Consider the following 18,047-nt stretch of genomic DNA (forward strand, 5'->3'; position numbering starts at 1 on the left):
CCCGTCTTTTGTCTCGAGGCATGAAAAACTGATATTGAATTTAGCTTTCTGAATTACGGCGGGGTGACCCACCATTTAAGAATCCGACTTCTGTGACAAGGTTATATCATTATGTAGCTATTACAACATCTGGAATTTCACAATGTAACAGCAACATGAGCAAATGGGGGAAAGCAATCCACGTTAGGCTGGTTAATACCAAAGAAAGAACGCTTTTTAAGAAAGTTGGCTTATTAAACTTGACGGACGACATGAACTATTATCATCCCTGAGCAGTGCATTTGAATTTGCATAACACGGACAAAAAAGTGAATGTTAACTAGTAAGGGCCATTAAGGGCCATGCTCGAGCGTAGCTGGATGTTCCACGCGGCCAGGATGGCAAGCAACATAAATAGGAGCAGCGACGCATAAGCGAATGCCATGGAAGTTGTGGCTTTGCTGCAGAACTTCCCCAGGTGGTCGCATATTGGCATCCAACCAGTGTGGGTGTTTCCACACTTTCCCAATGTATCCAACTGCTGTCGCAGCCGTGCATCCCGCCAGTACTAGTGACATCATCCACTGTTATCGAAATTGTTTTGGCAAATGTAAAAATTCTCATCTCCGCAAGAACATAATAAACTAGGTTCGGATCCAAACCGAACATACCAAGTCATGGAGGAACAAGAAGAAGGAGAAGTTGGAAGGATTCCACAGGCCTCGAGGATGACTGAAGACGATGAGAAGGAACAGGGTCATCATGGACAAAGCACACGCGATTGCATTTGCAAACGCAAAGAAACTGTGGAAAGATCTATTTTCGTTAGCTTCAACAGTTTAGGACTTTCAAGAGAGAAGGTATTATCTCACGCTGAATGCTACTAGCTAGCACGATTAAATTGAGTGGTTACTTGAAAGCCAAAGAATAGCTATATAGGGCATCAATCTTGTGGCGGTGACGAGTTAAGTGTACAGGGACTTCGCCATCGCCACAGGGAGGAGGAACGGAGCAGGGTAAAAGACAGAAGAAAAATAGTGAAAAAAAAAATGCAAAGGAAACGAAAAGAAAAGGGAATGAAAAATAGGAGAACACATCTCAACTATTGATTAGCGGAGGTGTCCTTTGGTCGGGGGAGATTAATTGGTATCTAAGTTTTTCCCTTGAATTTAGGGACATAAGAGAAGGAAGAATTCAAAGCCAACTGCAGTAATACATTCAAATGATACTATGTTATAATTTGATCAGCGTGATACTTCAATTCAGAAAAGAAATCAAGTCTACATCACTGACTTAGAGTTCTCCGCCAGTTGTCCATACACTGCTGAACATCACAAAACCATGTTGTGGCATTTTCTTTCCCTGTTAAATACTTGGCATATAGCAACTGTAGTACTGTACAGAGACACGCTGGTGAAAAGGCCTCTCGCCAACGGGAATTCTGCCTTCCCTAGGGATGACACATGGGCTTGGGACAAGATTGACCGCTGCTGCGGCCTTTTTCTCTTTTTGGTGGTGGGTGGATCTACCTGGTACCTCTATATATGCGGGCGGATCATGGATCTACGTGGTTAATATTAAACAGCAAACGTTAATTTGAGCAAGCGGTTCTACAGGATGTGCAACTGCAACGCGTTTCTCTCCCTGTGGAAACAATAATGTGTGGCTGACAAAACCGAGAAGATGAACAAGAAGGTTAAGAAGGATGTGGGGGTGTTGCGCTGGGGTTATTGGGAAGGAGACGAGTGTTATCATCAATACGTCTGGAGCAAGTCGGGATGTAGCAGGATTTAACGTTCAATGACAAGAACTGCTTCACGCTCATCTTTCCCGACCCAACTTTCTTCCCCATCACTTTCCTCTGCTGCCTCCCTCTCCCTGACGGACCCCTTTTCCTGCTTATTATTGTCACCACCTTCTTCATCTTGTTCGTCCTCTTGCCCTTGCTGCCGGAACCTCCACCCTGATCATGTCCACAATACCAAGAGTAATGCAATCATCATTCTGCTACACATTAGTCCTCTTACTCATCATATATACAGTTTAGTTTGGGAGACAAAGCTGGTAGTTTTTTTTTCCATATAATATACCTCCTCGCTGATACTGTTGATCAAAGTCTCCTTAGCATTACTGTCACCACCCGATGTTGTGTCCTTATCTATTTCTTCATCCTTAGCTGCATGCATGCAAAAACAATTAATGCTAATGAGAACAGTATGATATCAATGGGATTCAACGAAATTATGATATGTACTGTTCAAAACCCAAGAACTGCACAATTAACTGAATAAATGGATGTTTTGGTTATCCCTTTTTCGCAATGCATAGCATATATGATGTATATTTTTATGCAGCAAACTCACATTGTTCAATTTCATCTTCCAATATCGATGAGATACAGTAGATCCGAAAACTTGGAGAGCCAGGATAGGCATCGAGCTCTGCATAGCCGATGAGACTTCCTTTCCTTCTTCAAGTACCTCAATGATGTAATCATCCTCCTCCAGCTCTTCCTCCGCCTCCACCATGATGGCCTTCTCTATGGCTGCAGTCACTGCCGCCACCACCGTCTTGTCTTCTCTCGTGTCTTCTTCTTCACTCCTTGTTAATGTTGTGCTTGAGTTATTGACACTATTCCCGGTTGTAACATTGTCGTGATAATTGGCTTCAGCTACCCTCTTGTCTTCTACCGCATGATGATGATCATGAGTGGCGGTGTTTGAAGAATTGGGGAAGAAGTTCCCTCTGAGGATTCTAAGCTACCCTTGGGAAGGAGCTGCATTTTGGAGAGGGTGGAGGACCGTTTGCTCCGTCGTTTCCTGATCCTAATGTTATTGTGTATCTGATGTCGAAGCAGGGGACGGATTGCCAAAGGCACTGTATGATCTTCATCATCGATCCCGACTTTCGAACTCCCACATCCCATTTCAGTTCTGTTCTTCTTCTGTTCTTCCTTAAAGAAGCGGTGGGAGGAGGAGAAATAAGTTGTAGGAGGTATGGGAGATTTGTGAAGGAGACGCAGAACGAACACAGATGACACCCGACAGAGGAGGAAACCAATCCCTTTTGTTTTTCCTGGACTGGGTTAAATTTAGCAGTCTAGAACGATAAACTCAACGCCCATTGCGCAGCAACAACGAATGTACATTCAAACGTACACATATCTTCACCAGAACCAGGCTGTCGGCGGGTTGCCTCATGCCTATATTTGGTGGCAAATGTGGCAACCAAACAATGACCACCCACTTCCAATCCCAGGCTGTTGTCTTAACGATGTCCTGCTCATCCCAACACATTGAATCAATCTCGCGTTTCTCACTTTTAAAGTTGGGCGGAAAGGCATGCCCAAAATGAAATATTGGAAGAGTACGAGGGCATTTAAACAACTAGGACTCCATTACGAATCCGGCTTGAAAGATCTGGGCCCTGCTAGGATTGGGCTTTTGGCCCATTCCCAATGACACCTGGGCTTCCCAGCCCAGAGTCTGATGCTGCCTTCCCTCTCTCGTTCTTAAACCCTTTCCTCCTCCTCATCCCCTTTCTTCGTCCTCCGTTTTCTAGGGTTTTGATTTCCCGGAGACGTTCCCGTTCGCGGATCTCCTCCCACAGCCATACTCCATGGACGCTTCGTCTCTCAATTCTGCTGAACTGCAACGACTTATCTCTGTAAGCCTTTTTTCCTTTCTCTCGCTCTATCTGGGTCACTCCCCTTTTGTTCCTTGGCGCTGTTTAAGTTGATGTTCGGGCAGAATCGCTGCCTAATTAGTTGATAGTATCGAAGAAATCAGGAACCCTTTTCGGTGCTTTAAATCTTCTATGAATCTAATCTGGAAAGTCGTGTGCTTTTTAGTTGATTTTGTTTCCGGCCATGGAGTTTGCGCTCGCAAGTGTTGAGGGTTTTGTGCAATTCCAGTTGCTTCCTATTTCCCTTGTCTGAGCTCGATTCTTGGAATGTTTTGGGGGTGTCTTAGGACAAAGTTCACTACTGTAAAAGATTGGTTGCTGAAATTGCAATGTTAATGATGTCTCTTTGAGCTATATCTCGTGTGCTCCCATTTGCACGAATTTTTTATGTACAAGGTCGGTCTTTGTTTAGTAAAGAGAATCTAGCTGAAGTGTCTCCCTACACAGCACAAGGATATGATTGCTTCTGTAAACTTTGGTTTTGTTTAGAACGTTTGCCAAGAAAACTGAATTATTTGAATCAAGTAATACTAAGAGTCAATCGTACCATCTGCCTCAAAAAGTTTCAACCTTTATCCAAATCCACCTGATCAAATCATGACCTGCTGTTGTATTCTGTCTGTTTGTCATATCTAATGAACCGCCATTTCTGGTCATTTCTCTACTTTTTCCTCCTTTCAAAAAAAGCTTCTGTTACCATGAAGTTCCTCAGCTGTATATGTTATGTAAATATATGTATTGCATGAACCGCTATTGTGTTTTTGCGTATCAATTATTGCAATTAAATCAGCTTCCTCCAGATCGAAGTTGTGAACTTCTTTAGTCAATATTGTTGGTTCTGATAACCTGTGTGCTATGTAGTTGTCAATGCATTGACTCTTCAAAGCCTAGAAACGTCGAATTTTTCTTCATTAGGTGTGCCTAATAAGTGCCATGATAATTAACATAACCCATATATGATTTATAAATCTTACTTTAGAAATATTATTTGGTAATGTGCAGCAAGAGAAGGAAAGGGCCATGGTCAATGAGATGGTGGCTAAGCTTACTAGTTCATGCTGGGACAAATGCATCACTGGGACGCCTGGAAGTAAGTTCAGTTCTAGCGAATCAACTTGCCTTGCTAACTGTGCTCAGCGCTACATGGATATGAGCATAATTATCATGAAACGCTTTCAGTCTATGCAATAGAATCATGGATGTGGAAGAAAAAAAAGCAGTATAATCCACAATGTCATAGCAACTCTGTTATTTTAGCAATTGTTGATTGAGAGTATCAGCATTTTTGGAATTGAGGAATGTTATTTTTTGAAGAATTAATGAGCCATTCTCTTGTATTTTAGAAGCGTCTGTGTTTTTGTCACCACCACATTTGCAGTCCCCTCCTTTGAAACGCTCCTGTGTCCTTTCGTCCTACTATTCCCTTCCCTCTTAAAAATAAAATAAAATAAAATAAAATAAAATCCCTTGTTACTGCAAACCTCTTTCTCTCTCTTTCCTCTGTGTCCCTGAAAAATTCTATTATGTTCTGGTGTTTAGTATCCTGAAGTCACCTTGGGACCAATTACAGGCATGTGGTCAATTATCTTGTGTTCATGTATAACAATGCCTCCAAGCCATTATCGGATAATGTAAATGGACATCTCCCCTGGCCGTTGACGCTTATAATTCAAGATCTTACCAGGTAGACCTAATAGAGTGGCCATCTTTGAAAGCTTCTTAATGAAAAGAGGTGATGCCTGTTTCAAATGATTGGAAAACTAGTTTGTAATTTACTTTAAAATTTTCTGAGCAGTCAGAGATTCATGGCGGTCTTATTGAGCTTGATATGAGTCAAATCTGTGATATTTGTTAAACGTTTCAACTCTACTTAATGGTAGTGGAGGCGTCAGAATATTGTTGAGCTCAACTGCAATTAGATGTAGTATTTGATTTGAAAAACCATAAGTCAACTTGATTTGAAATTGAAGATAAGATGAAACATTCAAAGCCTGAGTTGAGCTGGGTTTGGACTCGAGGGTGTGGGCGTTTGAAACAGATCGATTAGGACAGTGACCACCCCTGGTGGTTATCCATGTATGGGTACTTTTTCATAATCGAAAGGGTGGGGAACGGTCACCAGCATAATTACCCCATACGATCATTATCATGAGGATATCAAAATTGTTACAGGATGTTTTGTCAGATATAGCTTTTTAGCCCATCGAAGACGTGGATTTGAGGTTGACGAACCTGTTGCCGCGACTCCCGGAATGACAAAAGCCCGAAAACCTCTACATGCAAGGTAAAAAAATGCTCAATGCACAAATTGATAAAAGGTTTGCTCCAACGTAATGATGACTCTTTTACAGCTAGGCTGTCTTGCGCGGTGGTCGATTTTACTTGACTTCGATAAGTCGGCAGAAATCAAATTTACCTCAGCTAGATGTGGTTTTGTTCAGTCGTACACAATTAGTGATGCGTATTCTCACGTGTTCTAGAAACTTGAATGGTTAGACATTAATGATGCGAACAAATTCTCTACAAATGGGTGAAAGAGATTGCAGAAACTGGCCCGCGCTAGAGATTTTATTTTGCCCGCGCTAGGGATTGCAGAAAGTCGATAGGATGATAGAAGCCTCGAGCATATAAATCGCTACTACCTATAAAAGCTAAGTATGAGAATCGAATTTAGGGTTCTCGTGTCCATTGGCACCTTGATGGAACCATCTCAAAAGCCTCTGCTAGGCAGGGTCATGTATATAACGTCCAAATAAATCCCATGAACAAACGATTGTTGTAGCAATTACATCCTCTTTCTCATCCAAATTGGAATGGAAATAATCGCAAGGAGTATATGAAATTGAAGAATAAGATTACCAAGATTTCACACGTAAAATGAGATATTGATACGACGATTTTTGCCTCCATCTAGTAGAGGTGGTAATATGAGTCGTAGGCTCACTTTTGAACTCATTATCAATGGGTCAGGTGGTTATGAGTTGGCTTAATTGTCTATTATAGGATAGAATGGATTAAGAAAATAAAGCCCACCTGTATTTCGGCTAAAGCGGGTCTAAAGCAAACCCATATGTTAACTCATTTCAGTAAAAAGAGTGCAATAGGAGGGATCCGTTTGATGTCATTCAAGAAAGGAAGATGGCCATCACACGATTTTGACCGAAAACAAAGGAAGATGACCACGATACCTTTTCTTCTCTTTCTTCAATTTTCTATTTATTAAATTTTTCAGAAATTGCTTAAAAATTATTGATATTATTTGCAGATCTTTTCAAATTTATTAATTTTACTTACTTAAGCACCCGAACTGCCTAACCAATTTGAGGAGGCAATGGAGTTGCTCATTCTTTAAAGGGAAAATTTAAAGAGCAAAATTGTTAACAATGAAGTTAGGTTGGGTCCAATTTGAGCTGGGTATGGATCGATCAAGTCAAATCAGCTTTGGATGGCTAAAATTGTATTGCATGAAAATGAGTCAATAAAGGCTAAATGGATTAATTTGAGCAAAACTATTTTCTACTTGACCCAAATCCGACTGTCCACCTAGTTGATGGGCCTAACATCTAGGTACTACTTGGCTCTTGCCCAATGCCCCTAGAAGTTGAGTTTTATATAGCCTCATCGGTCACGTTCATGTGATGACCATTCTTAAACAAATAGGTGTTCAATTTTGATTCTTTGGTCCAATAGCCATATAAATGCTAAAATAGGGTTTAGTAGTTAGATAGGTCCCATGGAGAGCTAAATATTGGCATGAAATGTTCAAAACTCGACTTTGATATCATGTTAAGGAATTTCCAAGTTGATAAGAACTATGCATGTTATGTCTTATCGTAAGAATTGTTGTGACCCACATGATATCATTAATTGACGGTTTAATATATAAATGTTAAAATATATTTGGTTATGAAATGTTACGACTCTAATGAAAATGTACAATTCTCATTGAGAAGTTATTGTTTCTTTCAAAGAGGTGTGACTCTCATGGAAGTTAATAAGCGCTTTGATGGAAGGTACCTCTTGATAACATGTATAAATAAGAGTCTAATCCTCTCTTCATCCACAACATAAAAAAGAACATACACTCTATCAGACAGAACACGTTAAGGAAAAGTGGGTTAAAAAAGAGAAATTGAATTTCTACACTAAGGGGCAAAACTCTAAATTTTTTAAAACAGGCCCATCGGCATGCCGAGCATGCGCCTCACCATCAACGCGTGCGTGAGGGCACGTGGTGCATGGAATCCACACGATTGACCCTCTAGTGTGCATGGGGTGCGTGGGGAAAAACCTCTCCGAAATCATTTCAACAATATCAATAACATGAAAAGGATCATTGTTGTCTAATGAATCTTTATCCATCTAGTTTTTGCCCATCTCTTTACCGTTTGTTTACAATTTTACCCTCTTTGATGGTTATTTACGTTTCTGTCCCTTTATGCTGGATAATTACGATTCTATCCTAACTAATTATTTACCATTTTGCCCATGGATATTTAATTTACATTTTTGTCCTTATGCTTTTATTACAATTTTGCCCTTGGGTGCAACTTGGTTATTGTTTGTGCTTTACAATATTAAATATATATATATATATATCAGCAAAGTGAGTGAACCTTGCCGATTCTGTTTCCACTAAAATTTGCTCATAATAAGCAAGGGTTTTGTTTGTATTGTGGGGTTTGAAAAGCCAATTTTTTGGAAATATGTTTTTTGCAAATTTTATTGGATCTTCATCGAAGAATCCGTCTTCCACAGTCAATATTTTTGGAAAGATGTTTTGGGGAAAAATTTTGACCTTTGAGAAGGAGGGGTTGCCTGAGGCCTAATAACCACCTCACTCGAAATTCTTTTGTATTCCGCTTGTTTTTGTGTAGCAAGCGGGGAAGGATTTTTACTTACCTCTATGGCACTGGATGGCTCTTTCTTTACATTTTGTAAAGACTGGGCAAGTAGCAATATTGTTTCTTTTGGTAGTATGTTGGCTAACTGATTAAAGGCTAGCATGGGTTCAGATGATATGGGTTCTGTTGTCAAAGGTGTTTGTTGTAAGTCTGAACTTGTATTAAATAAAGCTGAAAAGCTGAAATTACATGTATTGAAAGATGCAAAAACTTAAAGCATCAAGTCATCCACTAGGGCGGTAATCCGCACTCCAGGGAGTATTGATGTGTCTTTTGTTCATCTGTCAGGTAGTTATCCCACCAACCTTTTAGTTGTCTAGTAAATCCGGCTACTAAAAGATTAGCAACAGCATGGTCAGAAACATCTTGCTGTGTTTTGTAAGCATTAGCAAGCATGACCATGTTGTTAAGAATGTTCATAATATTGGTTTCGCAACACCATCAATGTTCCATTCATAGATGGCGTCGGGAGAGTATTTATTTTGTATTTTTGCGATGATTCTTCTTGGGCAATGTCTGTGGGGTAGCTCTACTATAATAAAGCTTTTGGGGTTGTCTCCAATTGAGTCTCATTAATCTCATTGACTGACTCATTATCAGGATTATCGAGGGTTTGGTCGAGTATTAATGGTGGGTTGGTCTGGAGTGTCTCTAATGATAAGATTCTGGAATTTAGGAGTGTCTAGTATAGGATCGTGTTCTAGCTTTGATTTTCCTAAGAGTTTTTTCTTTTGTTCTATAGCTTTGGCAAACTCTGGGCTAAGATTTTTTGGAAATTCAAAGGCTTTAAAAATGGGTTTTTTGAGTGTGTCAACTTGTGGTGTAATAAGCTGGGTAGGATTCTGAAATGTGGATTCTATCCTATTCAACTGTTTTCCTATGGTTACTAAATGTTGATTAGTAAAATTGTTTTGTTCAATAACTTTGTGGGTGTAGAGAGAGTCTCCTTTGTCCGGAAGTCTAAAGGGAGTGGTCTGTAACCTCGCTATCTCCATGCTGTATTTTTATTCTCCTAAGGGGTGGATGATTGGATTCTATGGTTTCACCATTATCAAGTTTCCACTTATAATGATGATCTAAAATAAATATTTCTTTTGGCTCAAGGAATTGTTCTTCTAGCCAATCAAAGAAAAATATATGGACTTCATATTCATATATGTAGTCGTAATATTTTTGTTTGATGTCTTTTGCTTTATCAGCAAAAGGTTTTGAAGAACCATTCTCTGATTTGTTTGTTGTTTTCAGAGTTAAATTCTTTATTAAGAAAAGCTTTGTTAGGCTCAAAATGTTTTTCTAAAACATTAAGCTCGGCATCTATCATTTGCGAATAAGTAGGAGAATGGTGAGGAGAATCTGTATTTTCTAGGACTGGTTCAGGCTGATTTAGATCTTGAATCGAATGATCTTCTAGGAAATCTAATGGTCACTCTTCCTTCTGGATGTTGAATGACATTAGTAGGATCTGTATTCTGAACAACTTGTTGGGGAATTTGGTTTTCTAATTCCCATTGTTCTGGTAAAGTAACTTGGTTCCAATTAATGGACCTAGGAATTGTAGTATTTGCTCTAGAAATATCAGTTTGGAGAAGGAGTGTTTCTCCTCTTGGACTATGTTTGAAAGCATTTTCTCCAAAAGCGGAGGACATGGCTTTGTAATGAATTCTATAGACAAGGGCTAAAGGAATAGATCCATCTGCTACTTTATAATTATGGGTTTTGATTTGGAGTGTTAGAGCTCTAAGGATGTTCTTATCTTTGAGGGAAACAGAGAAATTGGGATAACAATCAAAATGTATTGGTCCTTTGCGAGACTTGTCTCTACAAAGTACCAAGAATAGATTCATCATAGTTTAAAAGACGTGAATCACGTAAGACTAAGAGAATGGAAGTATTAAGGCCTTCTTTAGTAAGAGGTTTGACTCCTACTTGGACTAGTCCTATATGAATATAGTTGTATTTTTGTTTATGTTTTAGAATAGACTCTTTGTTCAAAAGATGTATTTAAGTGGCCAAATCTGAAGGTATTTTGAATTTTTTATATTGTAAATTGTTTTACTTAATTATCCACGGTTAATTTATACTATGATTGAAATTGATATGTTACATATCCTTATTGATATTATGGATATATTAAAATTAATTTATTATAAGAACTTAGGGATTAACTTAAAGGTTAATCAATTTCTTATAATTCATGGACATAATAATTGGTAATTAATATTTCTTATTAAATTTGTTTGCATATCAAAAGATAGCAAATAAATTTAAATTTGTTTGTATATCAAAAGATACCAAATTAAAGTTATTAGCATCATTATGGTTTAATGTATGATAGTATATCATAGGATCGTCCAAAGGAAAACTATGATGTACATGTATGAGTATATTCTTGCATATACATATTTCACTTTATTCGCATGCTTCACTTGTTCCTTTGTTCAATGGAATGAATTTCTTTGATTTGAGTGAATAAGTCCAGTTTCACTTAAGTGTCTTGGACTTTGATTTGGTACTTCAAGTTGAAAAACCAAATGCTATTACTAATGAAAATAGCGATGATGAAGTTTTTCCATAAAGCTTGGAAAATATCGAACACACTTAACTTAATATTCATACGAATGACAATTGTAAACAACTTAAAGACTAGTTTTCCTAAAACTGACAGTGCTAAGGAATTAATGAAATTTATAAAAGATCATTCTCAAACTGCTAATAAATCACTTGCTGATACATTAATAAGCATTTTGACTATCATGAAATATGATGATTCACATACTATACATGAGCATGTTATTGAGATGATGAACTTAGCAACAAAGTCAATGACTTTGGGAATGAACATGGATGTATACTTTTTAGTACAGTTTATACTAAATTCCCTACCTCATGAACAATGTAGGCTATTTCAGGTGAATCACAACACTATAAAGGATAAGTAAAATGTAAATGAATTGGCCAATATACTTGTTCAAGAGGAAACAAGAATAAAGAATCAAAAGACTCATTCCATTCATCTCCTAAGTCATCAAGAAACTGAAAGGAATTCTAAAAGGAAAGGTGGAGGGGCAAGAAGAAAGGATTATACGTGCTAAATGAATCTTCTAAGACTTCTCAAATTCATAAGAAGGAGCACAACCTTATTAAGTGTCACTTTTGTAATAAAGTCAGATACTTGAAGAAAGATTGTCTAAAGCATAAAGTTTGGTTCGAAAAGAAAGGTCAACCTTGTGTTTTAGTATGTTTTGAATCAAACTTTACTAAATTTTCTTATAATACTTTGTGGATTGATTTCAGTTCCATCACTCATGTGTCCAATACGATACAGGGATTTTTTACGATCTAAATCATAAAGCCAAATGAAAGTTATATGATTACGGGAAATAGAAATAAAGATCCAGTTGAAGGCATTGACACTTATCGTTTGGTCTTAAATACTAGGTATTATTTGGATTTGTTTCGAATCCTTTATGTACTTACATTTTCCAGCAATTTAGTCTTTGCTAAGACTTGATGTAGCGGGATTTTCTTGTAAGTTTGGTTATTGATCTTTTAATTTATTTAAGAATGATAATTGTATTGGAATTGGAACTTTATGACATGGTCCCTACAAGTTTAAACTTGATAATGCTTTTGTTGAGATTTTGATGATCTTGTATCATAATGTTAGCAATAAACGAGGTTTAGTGGATGAGAATTCTACTTGTGGCATAACTGTTTAGGTCATATATCAAAAGAAATTATGCAAATATTAGTGAAGAATGAAATTCTTCCGAACTTGGATTTTATTGACCTTGGTGTGTGTATTTTTTGTTTTTTGGTAAGGTACCTTGGAGTGTGTATTGATTGTATTAAATATATAAAAAAAAAAAACAAACACACACACATACACACTAAGAAATATGTCACAAGAAGCACGGAGCTTCTTGAAATTATATACACTGATATATGGATCATTTTGATGTTCCATCTTTTGGTGGAGAAAGCTATTTCATCGCATTTATTGATGATTTTTTTACTTATGGTTACATTTATCTATTGCATGATAAATCTCAATTGGTGAATGTACTTGACATATATGTTAAAGAGATGGAGAGACAATTAAATAAAAATGTGAACATTTGGAAAAAGAAGGAATATCGGGCAGCGTTGAAACGACATCTTTTATGTCAATGGACACCAAAGGGATTCTGTTTTTTTTTTTAAATAAAAAAAATTCTGCAATAGTAAGGTTGGATAGAGGTAGTGAATATTATAGAAATTATGATGAATTATGACAATGTTTGAATCCATTTGCTAAATTTCTTGAAAGACACAACATTTGTGCCCAATGCATGATGCCAAGTACACCACAATAAAATGGCGTAGTGGTAAGGTGTAATTGAAATGGTTAGGAGTATGATGAGTCATTTATCTCTACCGTCATCTTTATGGATGAATGCATTAAAGATTTCCATGTATTTATTAAACAGGATTTCTAATAAGGTAGTTTTAAAGACTCTCTTTGAACTGTGAACGAGAACGAAACCTAGTTTACAACACCTGCTTATTTAGAGTTGTCATGCAGAAGTAAGATTTATAATCCATATGAAAATCAATAGGATTTAAGGACAACCAGTGGTTACTTCATTAGTTATGCTGAAAAATCCAAAGGGTATAGATTTTACTGTCCTAATCATAGTATGAAAATTGTTGAATCTGAAAATGATATGTTCATTGAAAATGGTGACATCTGTGGGAGTGAAAAAATGCGTAATGTTCTTACCTTTTACCAAAAAAAAAAAAAAGATGTGTAATGCCTGCATTCAAAAAGTAAAGGTGGAAGTTCCTATACCAAAAACTTCTAAAGTTGTTGTTCTTGATATTATAGGGCAACCCAACAATAAAAAAAAAAAACCAAATAAATAATCAAACACTTCATAATGAAGATGTCGACATTGAATCTACAGTAATTGAACCATAATTATCTACAAAAATCAGAAATTGACTTAGAAATTGGAAATGATCCAGGTTCATTTTCTTAAGCCTTGGAATGTGAAGATTCAAATTAATTGTTTAATATCATGAAAGAAGAGTTAAAATCTATGCATTAAAATCAAGTTTGGAATCTTGTTGAATTGCCTAACGGATATAAAAAGGTTGAGTGCAAATGGTAGCGAAACTGGAATTGGGATAGCCTATCTTTAAGACCAAGCACAACTGAAAATGCGATAGCAAATGGTATAAGAATAGACTTGTTGCTAAATTTTTTACTCAAAAAGAATTAATTGACTATAATGAGACATTTTTATCAATCTCTAAGAAAAACTCACTTAGAATCATTATGACTTTGGTGGCTCATTATGAACCGCATTTCTTAGTAGGAATTTAGAAAAGAGATTTACATAGACTAACCCAATGTCTTTTCAACTGAAGGAAAGGAACACATGGTGTGTAAATTAAAAAAAAAAAATCAATATATGGACTTAAATAAGCTTCTTGACAATGGTATATTAAGTTTAAGGATACTATGACTTCATATGGATTTAAGGAAGACGTCGTTGAACAACGTGTGTGCATCTGAAGGTCAGTGGGAGCAAGTTTATTTTTCTAGCTCTCTATGTTGATGATATTTTTCTTTTTTTTGCTACTAATGATCTTGGTTTATTATATGAAACCAAGAAGTTTCTTTTTAAGAATTTTGAAATGAAGGATATGGGAGAGGTAACGTATGTGATAGGAATAGAAATATTTCGTGATAGATCACAATGATTATTATAGTTGTCTTAAAAAGCCTACATTGAGAAAATTTTAGAGAGATTCAGTATAGATAAATATTCAGTAGAAGTAGTTCCAATTTAGAAAGGTGAAAAATTTAGCCTTATACAATGTTTGAAAAATGAATTGGAACGAAAACAAATGAAAAGTATTCCTTATGCATCTATTGTTAGGAGCTTAATGTATACTCAAACTTATACCAGACCAGGCATTAGTTTCCTATCAAAATGTTGGGTAGGTATCAAAGTGATTCTAAATTGGATCATTGGAAAGCTATAAAGAAAGTTCTCAAATACTTGCAAAGAATGAAGAATTATATACTCTCTTATAAAATATCCGATTATCTTGCGGTGATTGGATACTCACATTCAGACTTAGTCGGATGTGCCAATACAAGAAAATCAATGTTTGGTTACTTGTTTCTTCTGGCTAGAGAGGCAATATCATGGAAAAGTGTGAAGCACTCAAAACCACATCCACTATGGAGGCTAAATTATGGCATACTTTGAGGCCATTATTCATGGATCATGGCTGTGGAACTTTATTTCATACCTTGTGGTTGTTGACAATATTGCCAGGCTACTGGAAATTTATTGTGACAACTCCGCAGTAGTTTTCTTCTCAAAGAATGACATGTATTCTAAGGGTGCTAGACATAGGGAAATTAGATACTTTTCTATTAAAGAAGAAGTTCAGAAATAGAGTATCAATTGAGCACATTAGTATTAACCTTATGATAGTAGATCCCTTAACAAAAGAATTGTCACCCAAAATATTAATGAACATGTTGAAAGGATAGGACGTCATTAATGATTGTATTATGATTGCATTAAATTTATATATTTGACACTCTAACTCAATTATGTGTTTCTAATATTTTTGGTTTCCTATTTAGTATACATTATGGAAATAGATGAATGTTAAATACGATAGTCTCTAATGGAGACATTATGGTTGGACCATTATCGTACTTCTTATTTATGGATCATATTAAGTAGAAAGCTATGTTGTAGTACATGGAGGGGACTATGTCAATTAGTGACAAACAACAGCCATGACTTGCTTTAGTTTGCCTTACTTAATTATGATTATTTTGTGATAGGCAATTTCAGAAAAAATTTAGCATTATATTATTGTGCACATTATGATCTTTATTCAACCATGAAAGGAAAGTCATATGGGCCAAGTGAGAGAATGTAAGAATTATTGTGGCCCACATGATATTATTAATTTATGGTTTAATAAATATATAAATGCTAAAATATATTTGGCCATGAGAAGTCACGACTCCAATAAAAGGGTACAAATTTCAATGAGAAGTTACCATTTCTTCTGAAGAGGTGCGATTCTTATGGAAGTTAATAGGCATTTTGATGAAAGGCACACTTGATGGTATGTATAAATAAGAATCCGTTCCTCTCTCCACCCATGACGTGAATTTTTTTTTTTTTTGTATTATATCCTCCATCAGACATAATATGTTAAGGAAAAATGGATTAAGGGAAAGAAATCGGATTTTTGCGCTTCTTCGACTTTCCACAACTATTATCTTCAAGAGTATCACTATGAATAAAGGTATGTCTTCATCTTTCTCATCATATAAATCATGAAGATCATAGATCATGTATTTCGTATTTTCTGCATCATAGAATTACATTATTGCTTACACTTACATTTCATAAATTTTTCATATATTCCTCAATATAATAGACTTTAAATTTATTTACTTGGATACTTACATAGAGCACTATACTCCGTCCCAACATAAAGTTTCTTGTGTAGGCAAAGAGAAATGGTAGATATATAGTGATGAGGAACCATTCATTTTAACATTTAGAGCTCACTTATTTTAGGGGAAATTACTTTTAAAGAAAAATCCTAAGTCTATTACATTTGTCTCAATTCAATCCTAAACTTTTTAAATTTGATAGATTTAATCTTAAACATTTTGACAATTTGCTAATTTAGTCCTACACCTTCTAATGAATTACTAATATAGTCATTTTGGCTAATTTTAGCAAAAAAATCATCGACGTGGTAGTCCAATCAGTGCCAACCATCCTACATGGCATGCCGGCGTTGATGTGAATAAGTATGCCGGCGTCGATGTGAATAAGTTTTTAAATTTTTCGTGAACTTTTTTATTGATTAGTTCTTTGCTTTTCTTTGCTTTTCTTTTTTTCACAAAAACCGTGAGACCAACACTGCCAAGGTTTGTGGGCAAGGGCTGTAGCTCTCATTAGATTGGCAAGGGCTTGCAAGTACTTACTATGGCCGACGAGGGGACTATGGCCCCTCGCAGTCCCAATGAGGGCATCATGAGCCCTTTCAAATCCGATGGCTTCATGTAGCAGCCCTGCTGACCATGTGAAGAAACAAGAAAAAATAGAAACAAAAGAAAAGAACAAATAGAAAAAAAATTAAAAAAATATCAACGTCAGCACCGATTGTACTATGTAGGACATCTGACGCTGATTGGACTACCACACCAGTAATTCCAGCCAAAATGACCTAAAATGACTACATTGATAATTCATTAAAAAGTTTAACACTAAATTGGTAAATTCTTAAAAGTTTCAAAACTAAATTAACACAATTTAAATGTTTATAATTGAATTGACATAAGTGCAATAGCTTTAGGATTTTTTTGATAATTTTCCCCTTGTTTAAGTGTTCGATATGATCCTTCCAAATCTATGAATAAACATTGCAACGGGTAACAAGGTCTTTAAAATTCCTAGCATTGCTAGTAGATAACTATCTAGGGTTCTCTTAAATTAAATAATTACTTAAAAAATCTATGCATATTCTCTTGCGGTTGCGCTGTGCTTGTTCCTCCCGAAGAGAAGAAAAGGACAAATGCTTCCTATTCTTTTTAGTTAAGTTCAAAGGTTAAGGAATACCTAGCAAGAGTTCTCTTCTTCCAATCAAGGTGGAACTCAAATCTTGATACAAAGAGGTACCTAGCGTAACGAGGTTACCACTTTAGTATGGACCTCACTTATTTAAATAATCACAATCTTGCAACACTCGGTTGATTTCAATGGCTAGCTCCATATATGTTGTTGTAACAGATATTCTATATGATGTGGTTACACTCCGTTACGACTAATGATTGAGAGATTTGGCTTACGGTAGAACACTAAAAGGGCTGATTAGAGAGAGAGAGAGAGAACTTTGGGTGGTTAGGAACGGAAGGAGAAGGGAAATTGGAAGTCATCCGTGTTACTAAAATATGAGTTGTAATCCTCAAAGTACCAGTTGGTGGACGACACATCAGAAAGGAGGGGTGGTGGGACCCGAGCGGGAGGATTTGCGAAATGTACTTGGACTTGATACAGCGGGGAGCGACAGATAGAGGGTGCTTTGCTCGTTCGTAGGTGCAATCTAGATTCGGCTAAATGCGGCCAAATGCAGAATCAGAGGAAGAAAGGTGTTTGGATCGCGTTAACGTAGGCAAAAAGAAAGTGGTTCAGTCTGCCAATGGGAACAGCTGGAAAGGAATCATCCCATTCATTCTTTCTCAAGGTTGTACCGTACTGCTCGACTGTTCCCCATGCAAGTTGACAGAATTCGGCTATATATACCCTCCCCCCTCCGCCTGTCCTCTCCATTCTCAAGAAGCCTAATTCGAGATTACACCCATTATGAGATAGAGAGCATCTAGAGAAGGTAGGGAGTGAGATCAAGGAAGTTTGTGTGAAGTGATTCATTAGGCATAATACA

The 18,047-nt window shown here is 36.6% G+C and overlaps 2 long non-coding RNA genes across 2 annotated transcripts; one reads left to right on the forward strand and one right to left on the reverse strand.

Moving 5' to 3' along the window:
* Window positions 1-1,291: 1,291 nt before the first annotated feature.
* Window positions 1,292-2,421, reverse strand: LOC104434212. Its single transcript, XR_005548196.1, has 3 exons — window positions 2,343-2,421; window positions 2,070-2,155; window positions 1,292-1,942 (listed from the first exon to the last, which is right to left on the reverse strand). It is a non-coding gene; the product is annotated as an uncharacterized LOC104434212 (long non-coding RNA).
* Window positions 2,422-3,501: 1,080 nt separating this feature from the next.
* On the forward strand, window positions 3,502-5,127 carry LOC104416538. Its single transcript, XR_001982600.2, has 2 exons — window positions 3,502-3,645; window positions 4,666-5,127. It is a non-coding gene; the product is annotated as a mitochondrial import inner membrane translocase subunit TIM8 (long non-coding RNA).
* The last annotated feature ends 12,920 nt before the right edge of the window (window positions 5,128-18,047 follow it).

Source organism: Eucalyptus grandis, chromosome 2 (assembly GCF_016545825.1).
Source record: "Eucalyptus grandis isolate ANBG69807.140 chromosome 2, ASM1654582v1, whole genome shotgun sequence".
NCBI classification, from domain to species: Eukaryota; Viridiplantae; Streptophyta; class Magnoliopsida; order Myrtales; family Myrtaceae; genus Eucalyptus; species Eucalyptus grandis.